Here is a 16,457-nt window from a genome sequence, read left to right as displayed (position 1 = left end):
AACTATACTACATCCAACAACGCGAGCCTATACATTGGTGACTTTAACAGCCATAGCACCACTTGGGGATACAATGAGACAAACAGTGATGGGGAAGCAGTAGAGGCATGGGCTGCTGCAAATGAACTCAAACTTCTCCAAGATGCAAAGGATCCCAAATCCTTTCAAAGTGCCCGTTGGAGATGGGGATATAACCCTGATCTAGCATTTATTTCATCAAAGAACTATGGAAATCTAGAAAAAACTGTGGGAAGCCCAGTGCCAAAAACCCAACACCGACCCATATTTATTGATATAAGACCTATCATTAGGCCACAGAAACCCCAGATTAGGCCACGGTTCAATTTCCGTCAGGCCAACTGGAAAGGCTATACCTCTGACCTAGAACAAGCCATCAACACCATCACCCCACTACCAGGTGAATACAACAACTTCCAATCCCTGATTTGGAAAGTAGCCAGGAAAAACATACATAGAGGGTGCAGGAAAACATGCATCCCTGGTCTCACGGAACCAAATAAAGCACAGTATGAGGAATATATCCAAGCTTATAATGAAGACCCATTTGCTGAAAACACAGAGCTCGGAGAGAATTTGCTTGCTTCCATCAGTAGCAAACACAAAGAGCGCTGGCAAGAAGTCATAAGTAACATCGATATGACGCACAATAGCAAAAAAGCCTGACAATAAAAAAATTAAACTCCGGAAAATCTCCTCAGTTCCAAATTGCAGCCGTGACGCCCAACCAAGTAGCCCATCAGCTGCTACTGAATGGCAAACCGCAACAAAAAGAAAGAGGACAGAAAAAGAGAATGAAAGCCGAACTTAGCCACGTCATGCAAAACAGCAATGCCCATCTAGAATCATTCTCAGCTGAAATAATCGCAGCAATATCTCAACTTAAAAATGGAAAGGCATCGGGCCTTGATGAAATAATCACAGAGATGGTAACACACTTTGGAACAACTGTAAGAAAGTGGTTACTGGCCCTAATAAATAACTGTACGTCATCCCTCAAACTCCCTAAAATCTGGAAAAAGGCAAGAGTAGTAGCCATTCTAAAACCTGGAAAAGACCCCACATCACCTAAGAGCTACCGACCTATCTCCCTACTATGCATTCTATATAAACTATATGAGCGCAGGATACTTGCCAGAATAACGGAAACAGTGGAAGAACAACTCTCAGCTGACCAAGCTGGCTTTAGACCAGGTCGGTCATGTTGTAGCCAGATTTTAAACCTGACCCAATTCATTCAGGATGGATTTGAGACCAAAAAAATAACAGGCACTGTGTTTGTAGACCTTACAGCAGCCTATGACACTGTCAACCATAGGGCACTCATACTAAAAGTAGCCTAAATGATATAAAACTCAGCATTGGTGAGCATAATTGAATGTCTACTTAGTAATCGACGTTTCCATGTTGAGATGGATGGAAAAAAGAGTAGATGGTTTATCCAAAACAATATTCTCCCACAAGGTTCAGTTTTGGCTCCAACCTTATTCAATATCCACACTAACGACCAACCTATATATATATATATATATATATATATATATATATATATACCGATGACCTATGCATCGCCACCCGGACAATTAGTTTTGACATCAAAGAAGAAAGACTTTCTGATGCCCTAGCCACTCTCTCTAGGTACTACAAAAAGTGGTACTTAAATGCAAATCCAAACAAGACTCAGGTTTGTGTCTTTCATCTTAATAATCACCAAGCAAATCGGAGACTAAGAGTCATGTGGAATGACATGCTTACACATGAACCTTTCCCAGTCTACCTGGGGGTAACTCTGGACAGAACACTCTTTTAGAAAACACATTACCAAATTGAAAGGCAAGCTGTCATCACGAAACCACCTTCTCAGTAAGCTTGCCACCAGCAATTGGGGTGCCAACCCCAAAATACTGAGGCAAACAGCTCTCGCACTGTGCCATTCCACAGCGGAGTATTGTGCCCCAGTATGGGCAAGATCATACCATGCCCATAAAATTGATCTAGAGCTGAACAAGGCATACTGAACCATAACTGGTGCCCTAAGACCAACTCCCTTGCCAGCTTTATACTGCCTAACTGGTATTCCACCACCACATATCAGGCGAGAAGTCATCACCAGAATAGAACGGTACAAACAGCTTAACGACCACAGGCACTCACTGTTTGGCCACCAATCAGTGAGACAAAGACTAAAATCTCGCAGTAGCTTCATCAATATAGAGGAAATCGATTCCAGGCAAGCTGCCTCCTATAGGATGGAACGATGGCGAGACTATAACAGCAGGAATAAAAATGAAGCCCTACCAGATCCAAAAGAAACACTCCCCCAGGGTTCAAACCCTGGTAGAAAAAACTGGGTGACTCTAAATAGAGCCAGAGCCAAAGTAGGCAAAACAAAAGACAATCTCCACAAGTGGGGCCTAGACACCTCACCTTTATGTCCATGTGGAGAGGTACAAACGATGCACCACCTTAGGGAAAACTGCCGATTGGGTCCTCATTGCTCAAACCAAGACCTTAAGGAGGCAAACAGCACCGCCATGCGATGGGTTAATTTCTATTGCGATAAGATATAATATACTACATCTATTAATCAGCTCAATAATGCTCACTCATTTTTTTTTTTATTGTGACAATACTATCAAAGTCTCCTGTTCTGCACACATCTCTTTACACTGTCTAGATTTTATCTTATTCTGAAGTCATCGGATCTAAGCCTATCTTTCAAACTAACATTATACATCCATTGTATCATCTCGATGCAACGAGTGTTCGCAACCTGGGTAAATTTCACTTCTATACATCACACTACGTACACTTTCCTTAATCAACAATAGGGATTTACATTGCGAGTGAAATGGTCACATTTGCAAGTGATTTTTTTTTCCAAGTGGCGACTAGGAATAATAAAATACTTATCTTTTGACGGTTGTATTTCTTTCCACCAACAATTTTCTAAAGCTCCTTGCTGGATGAAAAATGTCTTTTCAACCTTTATTTTTTTAATAAACCAAGCAAAGTCAAATTATTTAAACAAGAAAAGGTTTAAGAGAACAACTTTTTTTCATGAAAGCTGTTTAAAAAAAACAAAACAAAGAAATTCAAATGTTTTACTTTCAGTATAAAATAACGTCTCAACATAAAATTCGGTTCATATTTAGAATTAAACTTAATTTTAAAAAAAAATATAGAAAAAATTTTGATGTATGTATTTGTCACAGAATGAAAATGTCATATTCCAAAAATCACGTGGATTTGGAGGATAACTATTCTGTTTGGCTTGTAAACGAAAATATTTAGTTGTTAAAGGTCAACTAAAGATAAATTTGTCTGTAGAGCCCTGAACAATAACGTGTTCACCTACAATCGATATATAAAGATATGTGTATATATAGATTTATAGAAATGCAACAAAGTCCATTTCTAATATTTAAGACAATTTTATTGAATCGTCTTCATTAACAAGTAAATAAAAGAGGATGAAAAAGAAAGGTGCTGGTAAATGAACTGATCAACGAGTATGGTCCAAGACGAAAAGGTTAGAAAGTCTGTTATTAAATACGAGTCCCATTAGTAGGAAATAGAAAAGAGTTCATATATGAAGGTTGGAATAAATATCCTGTTTGTAAAGAAGAGAAAAGTGTTTGTATATGAGAATGTTTGCATGCAGTACGCAGGTGTTGTGTGACGATAAAGGCTAGGACAACAGCATATTCATTGTTTGACTCTTGAGTGTGGATCCGATGATATCTTATATGCTTTTATATAGTGATGTGGTTTTCAGTTGATTAACTGTGTCTAATATATACTCGAGTCAAAACAATGAAAAGAATATGCTGCTGTCACAGCCCTACTTATAAGAGACCAGGCAAAAGTTTTAATTCCCAGACAATTGGTTCAAAAATCAGCTGGTAAAAACAAAAAATGGTTATAGGTTACAAAGGTTAAGGGGAGGAGGGTCTCTAGTTCTCTCCCACTACAAACACCAGGGTCGGAAAGTGGGATTGAGAAGTCAGCGCCCCTGAGGAGGGGCACTCTGACCTGCAAAAATGCCTGGGCAGCTCTCTCAGTATTCCCCGTATAATTAGCAATAAATTAACTACTTCTCTAAGAGACAAAAAAGCCTGCAAGGGTAGACCTAGAACTGCACAGAATTAAACTCCCACTGCAAAATCAACAGGGACCGGATCATTACAGGACTAGTCCAATCTCTATTGATTTTAGGGGCCGAGGATAAAAATCCCTAGGCGCATTACTTTACGTTTTTAGTGAAATTAACAATCTCAGATAAATGGGGAAAGTTGATTTAGTAAAGAAGAGATCTAAAGAAAATATTAATTTACAGTTATCTGTTTTGGAAAAGACAGAAAGAAAGGAAAAAAACAAGGTATTAAATTAGAATTTCAATATGCAAAAAGGAAGACCAACACTATGTGGAAGAGGAAGGTATATGATTATTAGAAGGTAATTGGTTTAGTCTCTCTTGTTACATTGATGGAACTGGTAGCATGACGCATAGCTTTTCTATATCCCATTCCCTGGCGTAGATTGTCATGCTCCCAACTCCTCTCCCAGATCAACAGGATCAGCAAGCCTCAATCCTAGATCTGTTTTTGACCATAATTCCCTAGGATTGTATAACAAATGTCCAATACCTCAGACTAACCTAACAAGCAGCACAATCCCACTCCCTAGAAATCAGGATACTCTCAGGTGTGAGTAATTTTCTAACATGGTAGAGAGCGCTCATCTTTCGCAGCAGCCTTGGCAATGTCCTTAATGTATTTGTTTCAATTCATGTTTCCTGTCAATGTTAAGCAGAGGTGAGATTTTGCTTCTTGTTGAGTTAGTTAGGGGGGGAGTATTTATGTAGAAAAGGTACAAGTGCTTTGAGTTTGTTGCGCACATCCATTAAAATACTTGTAAAACAGGCACAGGGATGCAACATTTTGGCGATGGGACAGAAGTTGGAGTTTTGTTGATTGTGCGGGACATCTTAGGTTAGCAAGTCTTTTCCTAAATCCTGTCTACAAGCAAGAGACTAGCGGCAGATGCACCACCTCAGATGTGGCAACAATACTTGATGGGCGAATAATGACTTTATAGAGATATAGGAAACTCAGGTGTCAGTGGTTTTCTAGCACGGTAAAGACTGCCCATCTTTATCGGAGCAGCCTTGGCAATGTCTTCAGTGTATTTGTTTCTATTCATGGTTATTATGACTGTTAAGTCAAAGAGTTTGAACAAAGATGTTTCAGGTAATGTATCTTAGCCATAACAATCGGTGGTTGCGAAGGTTTCTTGTAATTATTAAAGGAAAAAAGCTTAGTGTTGGCAGCATTGAAGGTTACCATCCATTTATGACCCCATTCCACTACAGACTGGATGTATTCCTCTAAAGTTTCGTCCATTTCCTTAGACATGTGTTTGGTTTTCCATCATGGATGCCAGAAAGCCTTCTACTCTATTAGTTTCTTCCCTCAAACAGCTAGACTTTGGAATTCCCTCCTGGATTCCTGCTTTCCTGACTGTACTGACATGAAGAATTTCAAATGTAATGTGAACAGACATTTCACTGCTTAACTCTCTACATAGTATTCCTGTAAATTTGACCCCAATAGTAGCCTCTTATGTCAAAGTGCCACTGTGTTTTGTTTACGGTAAAATAACAGTTAAAAGAAATAAATAACATGGAGAGAAGTCATTGAAGTAGATATGGTAATTGCAGAAAGAGTGGGGCAAATGATCCTTCAAAAATGCAGAAATTTTTGGAACAATCAAGTCTCATTCAGTTTCCAAGGAATCCATACTAGTGCTAATCACAATTTGCCCGGACTCTAGATTGAATCACCAACCAAACTTAAATTGAAAACAAAACCTCTAGCTGATCCATGTTTTATAAATCAGAATAAAGTATAACTATCCATTTCCTTTGTGTGTGTGTGTATATATATATATAAACAGTTGTCAGCATTTCGAGGCATGGAGTTAGTTTGATATCACTGACTCAAATAGGGATTAAGATCGGAAGAAAGAAGAGCAAAGAGACAGTAAAAACACGTGGTGATTGGCAAGTTAGGCTTGATGAGCAGTGCAAATCTTCTCTCTCCTAGCCCTTTCAAGAGTTGAAATTTAAAATTTTCGTCAGGTTTATAATACTAGTTTGTCTGGTGCCGTGTACTGACAGGCAGCTGTTTTGTGTGCATGAAATGAACAAAATAAATACCCTTTTCCTTCAAGAAAAATTTGTGTCAGAGTTCTCATTTTCCTTTGTGACTGTCTCTACATATAATGTTCGAGTCCATTAGAATGTTATATATATACACTCTGTTCGATGGCATGGCATCAGTTAGTAGTTAGAAAATGGAAATATTTGAAAATTTAACTGGGTATATTTGGCCCAAATCGTTCGTCCATAAACTTTTGCCAAATGTGATTGATTTTTGGTTAATAGCATTTTTGGAATGAAGCCTAATGCAGTTCTTCTTGCTTCTATTCATGTGTGTAATATATATAATGAATATTTTTACCGAATAATTATTTTTGACAAGAAAATGATTATCAATGACTTGATAATTATTTTTTTGCTTTTATCGTGTTTTGAAAGTGATTCAGTTTTTCAAAGACATAAACAAATCAAATCTTTCCAGCAACGAGAGTTTTCAGCCGAAAGGTGACCTTTTGTGAGAGAAGAAATCACTAGCAACAAACGATGACCAACCTCAGATGTTCCGGAGAGGAAAAAGTACTGTTTTAGTATCTCCAAAATATATGCATGGTTTCAGCATCCAGTGAATGCTTTAATGTATTTAATGGGTTCGAGACTAGATGATGTTACATTTGTGGTCCCTCAGTTGGGGTTTGCATTTAACTTGTAATCCACCGTGACTATAGTCAACAGTCTGTGGGAGCGGTAGGGTTACAGTTGAAGTTATGGCATTGTAGGCATGTGTGTTATATCAAGTCTATATGTATCCGGCAGTAGCCATGATAGATTTTTGTCTTTTTGTCAAAATTGAATCAAGGATCAGAGACCTGGAGGCGGGGTCTGTTGTCAAGAGAGAAGTTTGAGGGGTGGTCCAAGCAATGTTGAGTTGTTGTCAGTACCATGTTCTGGCCAAGAAAAGAGGAAAAGCCATTCTCAACTTTTCCTCCATCATTAACCCCTTGACTTTATGTATTTCTTCATTTTCCCTCTGCTCATACAAAAAATTCATAAAGTGAGAGAAAAACAAGATCAAAAAGAATCCTTTTTATTGTTCAGGACTTTAAGTTTTGTGTAAAACTAATGATACATTCATTTTACAAAAATAAAAAAAATAAAAAAAATCAAACCTTCTCTAAATAGAAAATTATGAAGTTAATTTGTATTACAAAAAATAATGAAAATAATGCACCAGAAGCATTATCAGTGAGAACACTGCTGATTCATTGAGTCAATCAGTTTGTTTATGCAAGGAGTTGTTTCTGGTAATGCTATTCTCATATCATTATCAGCTTTTAGGCAGTTTCTGGCCTTAGTCTTTATTGCGACTTGAGAACCCTGATTTCCATGATACTGACGCTTCTTCACACGATCCACAACAACAGAGTCAAAGCCATATTGGACATATGAATCCAAGTATGTACGTTTCTTAGACATGACAGAATCTGAAAAGAAATAATTATTTTTAAATTATCATGTACTTCAATTTGTTATCCCTTAGAGGTAAATTTACTCATGGTTGAGAATCTCTGGTCTAGTTGGGATTGCTTTTTATCAACTTCAGTAGTGTACTTGGCTCGCCTGAAAAATGACCTCTGATTTGGCAAGACAGAGAAGAAGTTTATGCTTGCACCAGTCTTAGTTGCCCAACTTAGAAACTAAACACTAATTCAAACCGCATCCCACGAGTTGTTGTGGCTGCTGCTGTTATATCTCTGCTGCTATTGCTGTTACTTGCAGTACTGCTAGTACGTTGAAATGTGTATATGCTTTAAAGTGCTCTTCTGCATATAAAGTGTTTGAAAGATTACCCTCACCCAACTATTCTTGTGGCAAGCACATGTCTAGAAATCCCTTAACCAAATTAACCACGCCATGACCATCCTAGATAATGTACTCCATCTGATGACCTACATTAGGTTTGTAAGATTTCAATTGACTAATTTTATGCTGGACCATAGACACATGCAGTAAATGTTATCTATATTATGTGAATGTATAAAATTTGACAATTTAGTAAACAAGTAATGTTTTAATAATTTAATAAACTAGTAATGTTTTGTAACTATAATAGCCACTACATTAAACAAAACCATAACACTAGCTAATAAGGATTTTATTTTTTTAATTTTACAAAAAAAAGTTCATAATGCATATAAGTGGCCTTGTCTGTGTATGAGGAGCAGTCTCTACTAAACTCCTGTCAATTTTTTGTTTACAGACTTGAAATTTGATATTATGGAATTTGTACCTGTGGAACAAATTTGATTTGGTTTTTAGCCAGTAAAAATAGCTGTTAAAAGGAGTCAAAATTGAAAAAGAAATATTGGAAGTTGGCATGCATAAATTGAATAAACGTGTTATTTCTATGCATACGCAAATATACCTTTATATCTTTAACTACATTATTTTTAAAGTTTTTGTATGCGTATGTATGGATTTAGGATAACAAATAAGGTTATGTTTTGGTTTTGATTCTAGATGATGACACCCAAGTCTTTTTTTTTTTTTACTGTATATTGGGTACAATATAATAATCAGAGAATTGGCTCCAAATAATAATAAATACGAAATTTGCATAAATTAAAATATCATATTTAAGCATATTTTATGACCAGGCAGTGCTAGTCTTTTTATATATATATATATATATATATATAAAATAAGATGTGGTACAAGGGTAGGGTGGGTGTTGCTTATCATCCTTTTGATCTATTCTCTAAATTAGTTTCAATTCTCAAAATACCACATTTACTGTATGGATGAAACCTACTTACCATTATTTCCAATGGTTTGACGTTTTATATTTACAGAGTTCAAAATGGGTCAAAATTAGCCAAAAATGGTCGGAAATCACGGATTTTCCAAAATGCACCTCCCAAGCCACACAGGGTGCAATTTTTGACCATAAATGGCTCTATATCATTAAATCTAACATTCTCACTGGCTATCCCACCTATATAGGGCTTTTCAAGGTATCTTAAGGGTCCAAAATGGGTCAAATTTACCCAAAAATTAGCCAAAAAAATCACGGATAATCCCCAAAATGCAGGTATTATATCTCATCGGGCTCCTATAAACACTCCTGTATGGCTTTTTACAGTTGGAAGACTGAAATAACCACCCTGTTATCTTATCCATTTGTATTTAGGGTATTTAGAGATTTTTGGGGGATGTAAAAAGGGTCAAAACAATCCAAAAATGACAAAATTACGCTTTACGGTACATAACATATGAATCATTAGTTCATTCATCAATGATACTTTTTAGAAACATCGTAACTTTACTACATCAACTTCTCAGAAAGTAATTAATTGTAAATTGAACATTGAATGTCAATAAAATGCTGTCCAAGAAGAGTCTGAATTCATATTGTTCTCATAGTTACCCCAAAATTGATGAAAATGGCCCTCGATTCGCTATTTCTCGATTTGTAACCAATATATTGAATAACTTGATGAAAGGTATGAGTAATTAGCAAAGGAATTATTTTGTTATTTCAAGACACAGCTTCACTTCACATTACTTTAAAATCATTCAACAGTAAAATATCAATATAATGCATTAAAGAGCTCGTCAATCACATCATTATTCTCTAGCACAAATACTGGTTTTCGTCTTGTCAAGTTCCATGCACCAATGACATTGCATGACAAAAATTGAATTTTCAATGTCTTCTGCTCTTCAATTTGGGAAGGATACTGCCATGTTTTCTTTCTGGCAATTGGTCACTTATATCTTCCACTTCAAATTGATCATCGTCCAAATCCAAACGATTGTGCAGTTCTTGCTCTGCCAGAAACCGTTCATGTTCCATATCGACGTGGAAAGTGTCAATGAGCCATTTGCGAGAGAGAGACTTTTGATCGACAAAGAATCTTTGTTCATGTACATCAAATTCATCAGGATTCACATCTTTTGAAAGTATATTGAGAAGGACATGGTGCTCTTGTTTCCATTTAATCATATTCACACGTCTGGAACCCTTTGCTTTGTAGACATCTTTGTCGTAAATTTTTAGCGATCGATCAAGTTTATGTTTTATCCCAGGTATTGTAACATAACGAACATCACTTCCAAAGGCTTTCTGCCACAATTGTAGTAATCGCAAGGAGAACTGGTGAATATCATTTTTCTGTGTCGTGGTACCATATTTGGCAGCATGATGTTGCACAGCTTGAACACATTCAGCCTCAGTTGGAAGAGAATCAAGCAGAAGATAAGTCCAATCGTCGTAATTATAATCTTCGTCAATCTGCCCTGCTATACCAGCCATGTTCATTGCATTTTACTAACTGAAAAAGAAAGCAAAGTTCAATCAAATTCACAATTAATGCAATGCAATGTTATCGTGTCTATTTAAAGATGCCATTGCATTGTTACAGAAAGAAAACATTTCCTTATTTGGTAATTTTCCATCTATAACTTCAATTAAGCCCCTTTTTGACAACCTATGTTGATTCTTAGGGACTTTTTGACTCTCTTTGGCTAAATCGGCCATATTTAGCCCCTTTTAAAGGTCCTTATACCCCTCATTAACAGTGCAAAAGTTAGGAGAGTGCCTGCTTCAAGCATTTCCCAACAGTTTCTGCCATGTAGAGGTGTCTTTGGGCCCATGGGAGGTGCATTTTGGAAAATCCGTGATTTCCGACCATTTTTGGCTAATTTTGGGGTAATTTTGACCCATTTTGGATTCTGAGATACCCTAAAAAACCCTATACTTGTGGGATAGCCAATGGGAATGTTAGATTTAATGATACAAATGCATTTATAGTCAAAAAATGCACCCTGTGGCTTTCAATAAGTGATTAAGTATGTTCGGGGGCGAAATTTGGGCCATTTTCACGCGTTGACGCGGTCAAATCACGTTTGGGGCCAGCAACCCTCCAATTTTGACCCGTTTTGAAAAAAATCACTTGTTCCCATCTATTTACATATAAATGAAGGCAATAAGCCACTTTTGGCATTTATTTGAAAAATTTTGTTTCTATAGCCTACCCCTATTTCTAATGTGCCACTGTCTTATTAAAGAATGTACTGCTGATTTTTTTATGTTGGACCTTCTGCTTGTGTGATGATAAAATTTTCATCTTTCCAGCCATTTTAGAGCCAATAGGGAATAAACTTGCACACATAGACAAAATGCCTTTTTTTATATATAAGGAAAGATGGTGATTACTTTTTATTACTGTGTAACTACATCAACTGATTTCACAAGGACTTAAAAAATTTTTTTTTTTTTTTTTTAAATAAAAGGCGCTTTGTCTCTGAGTTTATTTCCTATTGACTCCGAAATGGCTGGGAAGAGTATTTTGAAATTTCACACAATGAATAACCACTCATCAAGGATAAGAGATAATGACATGAATAGATTGAATGATGATGAATACTATGAGAAAATTTAAGAGTGGACCCAGAAAACAGCAATTCTTTCTTAGTCAGAAATATTGCTATATGAGGACAAGGATAAATTAGGAGGTGGGAGTAAGAGTTATGAGGATGCTCTTCATATATGCTCCTGGTGCACCTCTGCATTGCAAACACGCCTGCATATGACTACTTTTGCCTGTGATGGTCCTCTTCAATTCAGGAATAGTCTGTATATTGTGTTGATAGACATCACGTTTTGAGATAACCACACAGATAAAAATCTTGGATGGATGATGCTACGGTAAGTGCAAATCTTTTATACTCCCCTCCCCTTCCATATCCTTGAATAGTCATAAAACAGTAGTAAATAGTCATGACTGAAACTAGATGAACAAGTTGAGTCTAGATTAAGATTTATTTGTACAAAATTGTATTGAATTGCAGAAACGCTTGTGAATTTTGACTCCATGGGTGACATTTTGAGTGCTACTCAGTGTTTGCATCTGATCGTGTTAATTACAGCAGATACTTCCATGTTTATAGTCTTGAAATGTCTATAACAAAAGATTAGTTGCTGTATGTTTTGTTATGAACCACTGAGGTGTGTAAGGAATATTCCATTACACCAACATTTGCATGACACAAATGGCCATAGTAGTGTGTGGCAACATTAGGAAACCATGATATTATTTGAATATAAATTCATCTTGTGAGACTTTAAAAGTTTAACCTAAATAGCATTTAAGCTGACACATTAAACTTGATTCTAACTAGCAACTTTTCAATTGTTACTGTACCTTGCCATTAGCATTATAAATAATAGCATACTTAAATACAGTTTATTGGTCCCCCAACAAAGGAGGGACTGGACCTAGTAATCTACTTCTGTTCGTCTGTTTTTTGTCTTTGAATTTTTTTTTTTTTTCTTAATTTGCACAAACATTAGTCATGGTGAAAGTAAATTTTTTTTGCGAATTTTCGTGGTGGTGGTGGGGGGGCATTATAGGGGTAAACTTTCTTAATAACAACTCCTTGATTTTTTGCACAATAGTCATGGTGAAAGTAAATTTTTGCCAGAATGGATTTTCCGGGATAACTCTGGTTACTCTCCTAGAGGCATTGCCCTCAAATTGTTCATCCATTCATTTGTTCACACTTTTCTCTATAACCACGCATTTTTCTCAATAACTAAGATTTTTTTTTTTTTTTAATTTTGCACAAACATTAGTTATGGTGAAAGTAAATTTTTCACTCAGCTTTTTTTTTTTTTTTTAAATAATCTAGTCCTACCTAGACAATTAGTAATATGAAACCTTTTTCGGTTATGACTGAAAAATCAAAATCAACAAGGGAGATAAATCTTATTTTTATTTTATGACATACTTCAAAATAATCTTTATTATATTTCTCTTAGTTTGTCTATCTGTTCCAATTTTTCTCAAACTACTGGGCTGATATTGATGAAATTTTGTATGGACCTTTATGATAAGGTGCAGCAAACTAAGTACCCATTCACTGCATATGGATTAGTATTTAATGTAAAAATTTAATCATATTCAACTATTAATTTGGCGTAAAACATTCATACTAAGTCAGCAGGCTATAACTTTTGTTAAAAACGTCTTATAATAAGTAAAAAAACAAAACAAACTTTGACATGCTTAATCTCCATCAGAATAACAGCAACATCTTTGCTTTATATCTGTCCATGCATTAGTTGATCTCTGCTGCACATTGATGGGATATTTAAAATCAACAAATTTCAGCTTCATTTGAAATTATTAGAAGTTTTTTTTTTTTTTTTTTTTTTTTTTTTTTTTTAAAGCATACATCTTTTCTAAAAATCCAAAATTTCAGCAGAAACAAGAAGCAGGGTGGCACAGTGAAAGCCTGCTGGACTCCTAATCCAGAAATTAAGTAGATCAAAAATTACATTTTGCTTAGAACTAATCTCATAGAACTAGCAAGAGTACCTGCCTTTGGTCAGGGAATACTAAAAATTAGATATCAGTAAATAACCAAATTTTTAATAATAAATTCAAATGATTTATTAGCAAAAGATAATGGGGTTGTGGTTTAAAAAAAAAGTCAAGAGGCAACAATGCCACATTTCCAACACTCTACATTCTGCTATCAAGGACCTTCCAATACACCCCACTGCTGACAAAACTCGTCACTTCAATAGTCAAGTCCAAAATTTAACCCTTTTGAAAAATTAGACTCTTAGTCAACCGAAAGCATTAAAAAAAAAAAAAACCCCAAAAAAACCGGCCATTTTTTTTTTTTTTTTTTTTTTTTTGCCCGAGATCTTACAGGCTGCTAACAGATCACAAATTAAATTTAATCACAAGGGTATCAGGGGTTTAATCCAGATGAATGACCTTTCATTTCCAATGAAATATAAAAATCAAGCTTCAATTCTGCAAGGTTTCTGTACCATTGTTCTATTTATGCCCACCCCTCCCTGTGCATAATTGGGTACCACCTTCATGCTACTGAATTATCTGTTCAAAATTTCATTATTTACTTGTTTTAATTTCCTAGATATTACATATACATCTCCCAGTTACACCCCGAAAATTTTATTGCTTAGACCAGCTTTTCTCCACCTTATTCTGATCTATGCCCCCCTTCAATTCAATCTGAGTTTTTTATGACTTTTCATGTCAACTTGAGTTTTTATCCCTCTCTCATTTGCTGGTCTCTCAAGTTGAAGAAGTCTGTATACTGTATTTATGTCATCAAAACAATTGCAAATCAAATATTATTATTTGGATAAATATTTGATTTGAATAAACCTATTTATCCGATGAATAATTGTATTAGCATATAGGTTAAACATGACAATTACAGAAAATTAGAAATTACAAAAAAGAAAAATTGGTGAAAACAATTTTAAGAAATTGAAAAAAAAATGGCTATTTTGCATAGAGCAGACCAAAAATATTACACAAAATTAAAAAAAAACATTTTTACTTTCATTCACTCCAAATAACCATAAGGGGCTACTGTGATAGGGTTCAGTTTTATAGGGGAGTAACCTAGATGGTGAGTTGTGCAGCAAGGTGTTTGTTGTCATTACATTTAATTTTTTTTTTTCATATTGGGACGGTTGGAGAAATGAAACAAGAAGAGAATTTCAAAGGCAAACGATCAGAGAAAAGAAACTTACCAGACAGTAGAAAATCTAACATCTACGGAGCTCTACACTGAAGGGGTGGGATTTTGCTGCTAGTTAATTGGATGGGGAGGTTATTTAATTTTATAGTTAACTTAATAAATTTGATATTTTAATTTTAAATATTTATTAATTGCAAAATACTCCATATCTGTATTTTGTGCATTCTAAAATTTGTACACACTCCATTTTCTTTTTCTTCCCTTCAGATTCAGATTTGACAGTGTGGGCCCCTGGAAATATCCCGTGGCCCACAAGTGTCCAATATTATCCTTATTAATAAACCTTGATCCAGACAATAGCTATTTTCTTGATTGCTTTAACACTTCTAGGTCAGTATCAATCTACATCCTTGTGCATGGATATGAAATCATATTGCAACAAGTATTGATTGCATTGATACAATTTATGAGTTCAGTACCCAATAATAAACAAAGTAATCTTTTTATACTTTTCACAATCTCTCTAAAACCTCTCGACTTTTTGATATTAAATTATTTCTCGGTGAAATTCAAGATAACATTTCACACATACCCTCTCGAGCTAAAAATGTCAGATCGTAGATAAGATTTTTTTCTTCTTTAAAACATTTGATCTTTAATAAGATTTCATAAATTCCTTTGTGTAATTGTAATAGAGAAACTGTTGAAATATTTTTTTTTAATCTTTTCTTTAATCTTTTTTTTTATCTTTTTTTTTTGTTTTTTTAGATTTTTGATAACATTGTGTTAAACTGTATTTAATTCCTGTACTGAAATAAAATTAGAGACTAACTTTAATTTGAGGTTATAATCGTTGATAATCATTTTCTTTTCAAAATTTTTTTTTATTGCACACACTTAGAAACCTCCCCTGCCTCTCCAAAATACAGATTTCAACACAATCTATTTTTGAAAGCAAAAATAAAGATGATACAGAAATGCTAATTTTTAATTTAATTTGTTATCGCTGGCCTATATCTGGTTGATGCCATGGCCTATGTTCAGTCTTTAGAGACAGTGGATACCCCCTGTAAGAGTGACTATGCATGTAATAGTGAATCAGCAGTCTGATTCCAGTGAGAAGTCCACATCGACTAGAAACAATGCAGAGAACCTATATACAGTATCTGATATCTCCAAATAGTCACCTATTTAATACTAACCAGGTTCGACGGCGCTTCTCTTCAGTGGTATAATGGGAACCGGTGTGTCAACAAGGTTATGCTGTATACTCTGCCGCAAATCACAATGAAAGACCCAGGACAATTTGTTATGGTTGCTGTATTAAGATTTATAGAGCTTGCAATGCCACAAACACCTGTTTTTACGTAGAACGATTGTTATTCCCAAATGATCATCCAATTCAGCCCAGGATTTTATCCATGGCCCCGAAAATGAACCATTCCTGTGATGATTTGGTCCCTGGTGATTGCGATGTAATGCTGTTCGTATGCAATTCTAGGAGGTCCACCCTTTCAGGCTTTGCCTTCTCTCTTTGAGAAGGAGTTTATTGCTAATCGCCTGAAGTATCCTTACCAGGTAATGTTGGCTGGGATCCTCAGGTACTTTTGCATGTCAGAGGGCTTCTCCTTGGGGGCACTGACTTTATAATCTCACTTTCTTACCCTGGTGTCACAGTTCTTGCAGTGAGAGAGAACTGAATACATTCAATGGTAAACAATATAGGAGCAGTCCAGAAAAAAAAAAAAAG

At 35.5% G+C, this 16,457-nt stretch overlaps 1 protein-coding gene across 1 annotated transcript in view; it reads left to right on the top strand.

Moving 5' to 3' along the window:
• LOC145293184 (alpha-aminoadipic semialdehyde synthase, mitochondrial-like) overlaps window positions 1–16,457 on the top strand; it is a 192,717-nt gene that overhangs the window by 31,082 nt on the left and 145,178 nt on the right. The window lies entirely within an intron of this gene.

This window comes from Euprymna scolopes, chromosome 2, assembly GCF_053919585.1.
Source record: "Euprymna scolopes isolate OS-2025 chromosome 2, ASM5391958v1, whole genome shotgun sequence".
NCBI lineage: Eukaryota > Metazoa > Mollusca > Cephalopoda > Sepiida > Sepiolidae > Euprymna > Euprymna scolopes.
This window is presented reverse-complemented; position numbering and strand designations above follow the sequence as displayed.